We start from the raw sequence: 11,469 nt of genomic DNA on the forward strand, positions 1-11,469 counted from the left end.
TTTTCTGCAAATGCTGGGCATATTTACATGTCTGCCTTGGCTCAAGGGAAATCACAGTCAAACTATTATAAGACAAATTGTACTGCTGGACACAGTCATCAGCTGGGAAAGAGTTTGATCGAGGAATTCCCACGCCCAAGTGCCCTACTGTGCAGTTTTTAGCCAATGATTCTGTGTTCATGCCCCCTTCTTGCCTTTTTGCTCACAGTTTTACTCTGAGTCAAGGCCATGAGTGAATGTGATGCCAGTTTAAATTACATATCGCATTTGCATGTTGGTTTGTTGATCCTTGATTTACTATTTTGCAACAGAATCAGGCAATATTCTAACTTCAGTATTGCGGTATAACCTTTTTATCTTTCACAGTTTGAAGATTATGTTCATGCATAATGGCTTGTTCGTAGTAACCAAATATAAACCTGTAACATAACACAGTTTTGGTAGACTAATTATTGGAGCGATTATATTGACATCTGAATAGTGTTTTTACCTTTGACCATAGAGGCAAAGGACTCTATGTATCTCTCCCCTGGTTCTCTGCCTCATCCGACAACACCAGACATCTGTGTGGGTCTGTGTTGTTAGAAGGACCAGCCTTTAATTTTGTCCAAATGTCTATGTACCTATATGTTTAAGCGTGTGGGAACCACCCATGACTTTCTGTGGGTGAGTGGGGGTTAATTTAGGCCTCGTTCTGGAGTCACCATCAGCTTAAACAGACTAGGTCTTATATAAAGTCAAACTGACTTTTTGTTGTGTTATATATATTTCAGATATCTGTCAATTAAAAACTCTTGTCATTTGATGTTGCCCTGTGTTTATTAATCTACAACATTTGGATCCAACCAATTTGAGTTTGGCAGCAACTATTTTTCTATTTTCCTGTTATATATTTGAAGTAATAAAACAACACTATTGGCTTGCAAATGTTATTCTAAAACCTGGACATCGAAAAGCAAACTTCTAAGGTTGGCTATATCCACATCTCACCCATAACAGACTTTTATTCATTACTTTATCTCAGGTTCTAACTATGGAGTGAAGCCAAAGTCATTAAATGGCACAGTTTAATTAATCAAAAATGTGTTGGATTTGATTGATATGTCTAGACTTATATTGATTTGTTCATTTGTTTCCAAGTCTTTTCCCTTTTCTTTCTTCATTATCCATACAGTGGATTACATTATTGCCTATAACATCAGGCAGTTCAGACAGGGCAGGTGCACAGGGGCCCCAGACACTGAGGGCCCCACAAATGCCCTTGATCCACTGTAGTTACTGTGCCGTTTATGCAGTTACACTCTTATTATGCTTTAGACTGGCTCACTGCTCACTCTGTGCATGCTCTCTTCGTAATCACACTGTCCTCCGCTTCTGCCGCGTAGAAGAACTCTGAATGAATGCACCTCTGTTTGTAGTTATCACGAAAACTGTGTTAGTGGTGTTTTTTCCAAAGGTTTTGTCCCATAAAACAGACTCTTGGGCCGTATCATATGTCATAAAAACCCACACGTTTATCTTGATCAATTAGATAATTACGTATCTAACTTTCGGAGCCAGTACTTCACACACATATCAGTTTCTACATATGTGACGCTCTCTCACACGCACGTGGATGACAGTTTGCACATCCGTGGGTCAGGCTCAGGTCTGTGATGATCCCCATGGTAACGGCCCACACATGAATACCTGAGTCTTATTGTGAGACTGGCCTACTTTACCTGAACATGACTCATTACTGACCTGCTATCTGATAAAGAAGCATTGTCCTTCACACCACCTGTACATGTGTCGAATCTCTTATTTCCTGCTCATTTCACCTCATTAATGGTCCGTTTAGATATATTCAAAATAACTTGAATTGTCGTAAGCGAAACTATGGACTTGAATGTCTTAAAGTTGTGAAATGGGTGTTTGGTCATGAACCGCGTGGGAGTTTTACGGCCGCCACAAGGAGCTGAACCAAAGTCCACCGAGGCTGCACCTGTCTGCTGATATGTGCCTGTGGACGACGACATGAACTCTGCATTCAGGCACAAGGATGACTGTTACAGCATGTGTGAGCGCTACTACTGTACCACTGTTTATCAGCTGTGTCTGAACTGCAAAACCTTTACTCTTTTTATCTTTTTATCTCTTTCATGTATCGCGTGACAATTGACCCAAGTGTATGAATGAAGACACTTCCTCGCATTCATTTGTGCTTTGTGTGCATGTTTGTCACCTGAATTCTCTCTCTCTCTCTCTCTCTCTCTCTCTCTCTCTCTCTCTCTCTCTCTCTCTCCTCTCCATCTGTTTATCTTTGCCTTACTACTTTTATCATGTCTTGTTTGTTTGGATCCCATGATCACTCAGCGTGTAGCTCAGTAGCTCAGTAGCTCAGTAGCTCAGTAGCTCAGTAGCTAACTTAAATGGCGCAGTGTTTGCAAAAACGACTAAGTATTGTTCCCTCCTGTTTTTCACGTTGATTCTGGTGTTTTTCTGACATTCTCTTTGCCTCATACCGGATCATCTAAAAGCACATATTATTATAGTGTGGCGCGTAAAATACTTCTATACTACACCAACAGGAATTTACATATACAGGGTGTTTAGAGGGTTTGACTGTGGAAAAAGGAAGCTGGACCCCATGAATCAGCTGTGTTCACTTCTACAATTTGATTATGTCAGAATATCACAGGCCTGGCCAACCCACAGCTCCCGAGCCGCATGCGGCTCTTTGCCTGGTCTCATGCGGCTCTTTTACGTTCATATCAACATTTGTGTTTGTGCCAGACGGCACTCTGCGTGCATGGTGATCCAGCAGCGCACGGAAGTGGAGCTTCGGCATTCTCCGGACCATGGCTCGGCAGCCAATCAGAGCCAAGCACATAAACTTTGTCGACCAAACAGCGCGCAGCATGCAAATTTTCACTTGTAAACAGTAAACTGTCATGGCGCGCTTAGAATGAGATTTGTTTAGTTGCATGTCAATAATGGTTGTTTGACAAACTAACAGAGGCCATTACACTCCTTGACTATCGGAGCAGTGTTGTCATAGATGAAATTGAACAGTCAACAATTTAGTCAGTAGGTTTTCCCTTTACGTGATTGATGGTCTGTTGCTTCACCTCCGCCTCTCGTGTGTAACACGGAGAGTCCAGCACTCGGACTGACTGCACCGAGCCCCACGAGACGGACACTACATATTCCAGCCCTGCCCTGACATGCACTGCAGCACACACACAGACACACACACAAACACACAAACACACACACACACAGTTGCCACGCCTGTCGGCCCGACGTCACCGTGATGTCATCGGGGGACCACTGCTGCTGGCGTGTGAGTCCTGCGCAGCTTCATCAACAGTAACATCATCCTCTGGCAGTGGAGCGCATGCCTGGGATGGGAGGCAACCATTCTTTCAGCCGCTACACATTTCAAATGCAGGAGTAGAGTGTGGTGGAGCCATGTGGTGTGTGTAAACAAGGCTAAAAGAAAGAAAAATATCCCATGGAGAGAATAGACGACGCGTTTTTCAGCGCTCTGAAATTCTCGGAGACAATAGCTCTTGTCCTTTCTGTTTTTCTGAGCCGCAGCCTTTTTTCGGGGAGGACAGCTATTGGGTGAAAGGGGGAGGGAAGACATTCGGCAAACAGATAGTGAACTCACAATGGGGACTAAAGCTACAGGAGAGCCACACTACCGTCGAGTACAGCCTGGATCCATGAACATGTGATAATAATAATAATAATAATAATAACAATGATAATATTAGTAATTCAATATATCACTTTTTTACTGTATTGCAGTTTTTTTATTTTCTTGCTTGTACCTTTTAGTTTTGTAATTGTTTTGTGGTTCTAAATGTTTTATTTTGCATTTTACAGGGAACTTTTGGAGAATAAAAAAATTAAGATGATGTGATTCTCAAATACCAGTATCTAAAATATAATATTAATTGAGAACCTTCAGTTTTTAAATTCTAGATTTTGGTATCTTCATGATTATTTGTTCAACACTTTGATTTTGGTATCTTCATGATTATTTGTTCAACTCTTTGTTGCCAAGACAACTTGAATATGCTGATTTGTGCTTGACTCACAAACCAAACCTGCCTCTAAAGCCATGTGTGAAAAGACCCTCTTTCAAAAGCAGGAGTTTGTGGAACAGAACGACTGAAGAACACTGACGCTCAGCTCTGTGGCGCCTGTGCCCTGGAAACAACCACAGACTTACAACACACCTGGAGCCGAGCCACATCCAGCAGCACAATGAGAAACAGACTGACAATCAGGCGGTGGAGGAGGCGGTGGAGGACGGATGAGCCCCCTGCTCACACTGTGAACACCAGCTAAAGACGATGAGGAGTCTACAGCGGGATCAATGATGTGCTTCAGAGCAGTCTCCACGCTGCTGACTGTCAGTCGTTAGCACCAACATGGTTTCAGATCGCATCCAGATGTTGTCTTGAGCGGGTCACACTCAGTCATGCCAAACTGCTATTAAGCATCTGACATTAAGTGATGATGAAGAATCACGTATAGACTCGCAAAGTGCTCCAGAGGAAAAAGTAAGCCGACCTGATCATGTTATAGATGTCATTTCTGCAACACGCTAAAGGGAACACTGAAACTCAGTAAAGCTTGATGGCAGAAATCCCCCATGACTGTTTTACATTAGGGTAATAAAGTGAACTGGAAGAATCCAAACTGGATCAATAGCACATGGGGCAGTTTGCCAAACCATGTCATTAACCACATATTAATTTTGGCAGCAGCCGCTGGGCCACATTCCTATCGAAAGCGGTTTCTAGAGGAGTGTTTACCAAAACAAGCCTTCCAGCTCCGCTTTAGTGGTTTAGCAGTGACGTAGGAGAGCACAGTATATCCTCACTTTATGTACGCATGGAGAACTGTGAGATCATGTCATTTTTGTAAGTCCATGTTCCCACAGGAAAACGCTGGGCTGTGGACGGGGCTCCAAAGACCGGCCCTGTGACATATCAAAGATGCTGTACATTTTTTCAATTACGAGTGATAATACGAGAAAATGATGCTTTAATGAAAAGAATACATTTGTCATTATTGTAGTAACGGTATTAGTAACAATAATGTGTCATCAGCAGCAGGATATATCACACCATATATGTCGAAATATGATCAAAAACAACAACAAAACATTAGGTAATTGTAGACCACTGTTTATTAAACTCTTTAGTTGCTTACTATTTAATAAGACTTACACTGACACGAAGACAATGATGTAGTAACTGAAAGTTAGTACATTTGATTTGAATGAAGCTTTTTCTTCATATTTAAATAATTGTTGTGATTTAGTCTGTCTTATCTAGACTAAGATCCATCTGCAACATAACCAATTATATTTGTTTATTCCAATGCCACATGGGAAAAAGGCTCATGATTTAGAACAAAATCAAAGTTCTTTCACCTAAAACTTCACCTATTTATTCTGTAGAAGTTCACAATGTTTCTCAGTCCTCTGTGAATTTAATATTCTTTATGTTTGCTTTGATACGCTTGGACTGTGCTTCTCTCTGATTGGCTGTTGGCCTGTCAATCACGCCCATCAGAACTTGGGGAGATAATAGGGTCCCATCATGCCGTCTTGTGGTCTTGGCTGCCTGGGAGATCCAAATGATAAAAATGTGTATGAAATAAATAAATATGTATCTTTGTGCTACTATTCAATATGAAACCTTCACAGATCAGTGCAGGAGCAGCAAGAGTGGTAGAAGCAAATGATACAGCCAGGCATCTCTTGTGGATGTCCTTGTTGTGGATCAAGGACTCTTCTTTACATTTGTGTTTGGAAGAAATGTTCTCATAGTGACTAAATGAAAAATATCTATATCTATATCCAACAGATCAAACTTTTGGCAGGCACATAGATGTTTACACTGCTGACTCCCTTCTCCTTACACCTAAAATATCTCACTTTTCACACCAAATACAAGACATGTGTCAAAATGTTCCTCCCCCTAATTGGCTCCTAATCACATTTACTGAACACACAGAGAGTGGGGAGTCTGAAGCCTTATCTGCTCAAGGGTCTGCACAGAAAGATGTTTGCAAACTTAATATTGTATTCTAAGAGAAAAAATATTATATTAATTAAAAGTAATAAAGAACTGTTTAATCAATTTTAATTCAAATATGTTATACATTTGAAGCATTTGAAGGGGAAAGGTGCTATAGGACATTGTCTTCAATGCGACAGGGTGGGAGTTTGTGCTGATACGTATTACGGCTTAATTAAGATGTATGATGACCTTCGACCCTGACAAAATCTAAACCACATGTGGCCAAAAGACAAAAACTAATAAAACAGTGCAGTGTGTTCATTGGAGCTGTATGATAGTGAAAGGGGATCAGTTAAGTGTGAATGAAGCCCTTTGTGTCCCACATTTATCTGCTGTGGTGACAGGATAATATAGTATTTATGACTGGGCCTGTAAGAAGTGCAAATATGCGGCTTATTTCACACTGCAAGGAGAGTTATTATGTTTTGTGATTTTGAACAGATATCTGTGTAGTATGCATGTGAAAAAAGGCTATTGTTTTGACCAGGTCAGCCACAACAACAACCTGTGAGGAGATGACATTATATTTACGACCAACTAAAACTGCAAAAACTTGTTCTCCCTTTCAACGGTTACGCATTATGGTTGCTATAAACACGAAAGACAGTCCTGTGTTCAATTCCTGGAAGCTTTGAGGCCTTTGAAGTGTGGCGATTGCATGTTCTGTTACCTGCTCTTCCAGGTGTGGTTTAACTTAATACATGCACAGTTTGCTACTCCCAGTTGGGTATTACTAATATATAAGATTGCTCAAGATCGGGAGAAGAGAATTCCAGCGCTATTGAAGGATGATCTAATGCAGAAAACTGTAGAAAATAAAATATACCCCCAGGTCAACCTTGGAAAAAAAAGGTTTCGATCTCAATGGGTGTTAACTGGTGAAATAAAGGTGAACAAATCAAAGGGGTTAATTAACCCTTTGATATGTGCCAACGTCAGCCCCAAACCCAACAGTTCTGAGAGAGAAGCCATGGGTCTGGAAGCACACAGAACAAGCCTGAGAAAAAGAGCTGTAGAAATGTTTTACAGATATAGTGTTGCCTAGAATTACAACATCAAAGTATGAGGCTTTGGGCCGATAGCATTTTATTAAATTCCAGGCCGTTTTTATTCATCTAAATGAATGATAGTCTTAATTTGTTCCTTTATGAACTCTCAACGGAAAATCTACGTGAACCCACATGCTCACATTTGAGAGCTATTGGAGGAGTGTGAGTTAGAGCCCTATTATCCCATTAGGTTTGTTATTTTGTAACAAGCAGACTGAGTTATTAGCTTTAGCTTTTAGCTTGGTCAGATCTCTGACATGACTTCGAGCTTATGTCTGGTTTTAATTAAGAACACTGACATGGGGAATGGGACACACAGCAAGCTCAGCAAAGGAAGTGGTGTCTTTTTATCTCACTGAAAAAACGCTGATTCAAATCAATCAGAAGCATTTAAACTCGTTGGGACTTCTATGACAGAAGAGTTCTCCTCTCTGCACTGTGAGACGGCTGTGTTCTCAGAATGGAAAGCGAGGGTGTTGTGGTCAGAGCCCTGCGTAAAATGAATGTGTGCATAAACTCTTCTGACCTTGCTCTAACTCCTGGATTTTTCAGACCATAGATGAAATTTGAGTTCTTTAGGAAGCACTTTTTAATTTTTTTATGAAACCAACTGTAATCATACCTCAACCAGTTATGTTTTCTCACGTTGGGCCATAATCGAAGGCAGATTGTTTGGCTTGACTTGACCGCGGAGTTTGAATGCTTGATATAACAGGTTGGAATGTGACTTATGTTGAACGACAGAATTTTACAGAAGATTACAGACCACATTCGTTCAGACGCATTTTGACTTGACTTGGTGCGTGTGGTCTCTCTTCTTTCTAATCAACTTGTAATGCATTGTGTGTGATGTGTGTAGGACGCTTGGACGTTTTGGTCAGGTGACAAACTGTTGAATCCTTTTGTTCCTTTGAAATTGTCCTGGGCGACCAATGCATTGCAGAGACGCAGTTTATTCATCATGTGATTTTGTTTTCCATAATGCAATTAATTGTGCAAGCAGTGAAGCCACGAGCCATAACACAGCACTGTACATGCTGTTGACAAATGCTGCTGTAATTTATGATGTTTGGATATAAACCCCTGTCATTGTTCTAGTCTGTTGTTTCCTGTCAGGGCCGTAACGTCTGTTGTTATTTGGATAAGAAACAATAATGCAATGTGTCTCATGGTTGAGCAAACACACATTTCACACATAGGTGGTTGTAGCTTAAGGACAATGCAATGGACCGCAGCGTTACAAATCAGGCCAAGCACTTGAAAACAATTGGTCAGGATTTGGTGGCACTCATGCAGGTCAAAGAAATGAATCGGTGCAAATGGGGGGCAGAGAGACGTTCAGGGACATGTACAGTGTTTGTTTGGCTGTTTTTCCTTTAATGTAGTGGACCAAAACAATGCAAGTGAAACATGTGAAAGCTGGTCGTTTTTCCTCTAAAATGAGTGAAAACAGATCTAGACACATGTACAATGTTTTCCTGCTGATTTTCTCTCTTACGCCAGATGTACACGAACTCCAATGCGGGTCTGGAGCGGTTTTCAGGTCATTAGACCTGTTTTCTCAAGCAAAACCAGGTGAATATGCGCAGCACACGTCAAATACAAACCCGCAGTGGACCGAACCCGCGTCACAGTCAGCGAACACCCGGCAGATAAACTGCTACGTGCAACAAGGATTCAAATACATGCAAATGTGTTTATGGGATCTGGGAGAGTCTAATCAACAATGAAACGTATAGTTCCCTGGGTTACATGTATTTTTAAAACCCTGTTTAATTGGAGAAGGCTGGTTTTCGTGGCGTGCATGTAAACATAGTGACTCTTTCTAATTGCAAGTAGACAACTGTTCACTTTCACAATCAGTTTTTATTGGATTTTCATTGGATCATCAAAGCTATGCCATATTGAGTTTAGAACTTGAGAGAAAGATGATTTGGATAAATACCAAAACACCGCTATTGTATTAAAAACGTATTCTAGACCAAGATTAACTACAGTTATTGCACAAGCACCAATGGCATAGTCTTTCTGCAACCTGCAGACACGGCTTTGGCTGTATTATATTGTACCTCTTAGGAAACCTTCATCCCTGCACTCCAAGTTAAGTAATGCTTACCATAATGATATAATGTGCTAACCGCCTCTAAATATCTCCACTCTGGGAGATTGATGGCAGCCAGTCAGACAGTTCTCAAGATGAAAAAGAAAGAAAGAAATACTGTAAGTATAAAGCACAACATTAGGTATCTCATTAGAGCAGGCATGTCCAAACTAAGGCCCGGGGGCCAAATCCGGCCCTCAGACCAATTTTTGTCGGCCCTCCGGCTTCCTGTTAAGTTGGTCCAAACAACAAAAAGTAGTCGTTTTTACTGTAAAATTGGAGAGATTGAAGCATTTCGATGTTATACCAACATAATATTAATGTTTCAAGTCTTATTAAGTCTTATTAAAGTCTTATTACGTCTTATTAAGTCTTATTAAAGGTGTGGAGGTATCAAAACTATGTCAAATGCAACAACATTTTCAGGTTGTTTGTGGCCCTCTGCTCCGTATACGTTTCAAAATGCGGCCCTCGGTGAAAAAAGTGAAAAAACAATAAACCTCAAATCGCTATTAAAGCTGATTCAAACTTGTTCAGCCCTACTCTTTGGAATATTTGCAATCTATACATGTTTCTATTCATACATTTGCACAGTTGACTTTTATCCCATATTAGAATTAGTTATGCTTTCACACAACTGCTTTTAATTTGACAAAGCATTAAACTATGAGTCTAAGTCCATTAATCACAATAATATTTCCTCAGTGTTTCCTCATCCATCTGCCAATCGCACTGACACATAAGACACTTTAACATGCTCTTCAGATCTGTTAATTATCCATGGTTACATTAGCTGTGGTCGCTTGTTGAATGTGACGGGGCCTCTCTTGCTGAGTGGAGCATGGTTTCAATAATAACAACTGCAACTATTCGACAATCATCATCTCGGTTGCCATTCGCCACATGTGAAATCAGCACATTCTTGGCCCGCCGCGTCACCTTGAGGCAAAGCAGAGGAGCCAATACCTCTTGTGCAATGAATGTCCCACTGGTGAGATTAATCCACAGGTCAAAGGTTAAAGGGTCTCACATGACAAATATCCTGTACAGTGACAATAGGAGTATTGAGAGTATTAACGTGCGTCTGATGGATCTATTTGTTTTGAAGAAAGTGAAAGAAAATAGCAATGAACTGTCTAAGTGAACAATTAAATTACAATCGTCATCAATCACAATAGGCCAATCCAAACTCTTCCAAATGTCATTTAATTGTGCTCCAGTAAAGTGCTGACTGAGATTCCTTGAGCAGTGTGTTCTTGACAAGTTACCCAGAGGCCCCTGAAGGCAGGAGATATAGTATATAAAATGAGATCTACAGAAATCTTATTTACAAAGCACTTTTCATATTGTATCCTAAAAAGTATAAACGTTAGCCAACAAGAATAAATATTCTCATAAGTTGCATTGTCCCGTAAAAGGTTTAACTGTTTATAATCAAGTGTTTTGTCACTTAGATGTCTGAATAAACATTATTTCTTGATTCATTTTCACGCATAACAAATCACAGCTGCCAACAAAGGACCGTCGCCAAATGGCATTTCACAGGTGAGTAAATCAAAACATATTTTCCTTTATGTAATCAGCTCTCTTCGGACATTTACATTTTCGAGACCCATTTGAAACTATATTGAGTTACACATTATGTCTCGAGCCTTGGCTGCTAAGCGAAGGTGTGGCGAGAGTCAACATTTTTACAGGTGGCATGCAAAGAGGAAAAACAAACGTTTATGTTATGGAGATATAATGTGCTTTTCATTACCACCTGGCACTCACAAATACATATTCTTCCAGGGTAATCAAATTTTAATTGATTGTTGCGATAGAAAGTAAAAGTTTGGCTGGAATTTACGAGAGCATGCTTCCTGGAGTGTCTAGTAAACAGCAATTATGTAACAAATAACAGCAGTAGCTCAAGTAGATTTTCAGAAATCCACTCGTTTATCTCGGTAATGAATTTGACAAACTTTATTTTCTACGCTGCTCACTGCTATCAGTAAACACAACAGTAACAGGCACAGCTGCAGGTATCTGAATGGAAACCACAGCATGTGTTATAGTTTAACTCAAGTGTGGAACAAAACTTTCCAACTCAGCCAAAAGTGTGTTTTGTGGAAGGCATTTTTCTCAATGAGTCAAGAAAATCTATAAATGACAATGCATGGAAACCAGATATATCCATTGAGCAGTTTTATTGATTACTTAAGTACACCTAAAGGTCGGTCGGAATAACTTC

This window comes from Eucyclogobius newberryi, unplaced genomic scaffold (genome assembly GCF_026437365.1).
Source record: "Eucyclogobius newberryi isolate DKJ021-1_F unplaced genomic scaffold, fEucNew1.0.hap1 SCAF_2, whole genome shotgun sequence".
In the NCBI taxonomy this organism is placed as follows: domain Eukaryota; kingdom Metazoa; phylum Chordata; class Actinopteri; order Gobiiformes; family Gobiidae; genus Eucyclogobius; species Eucyclogobius newberryi.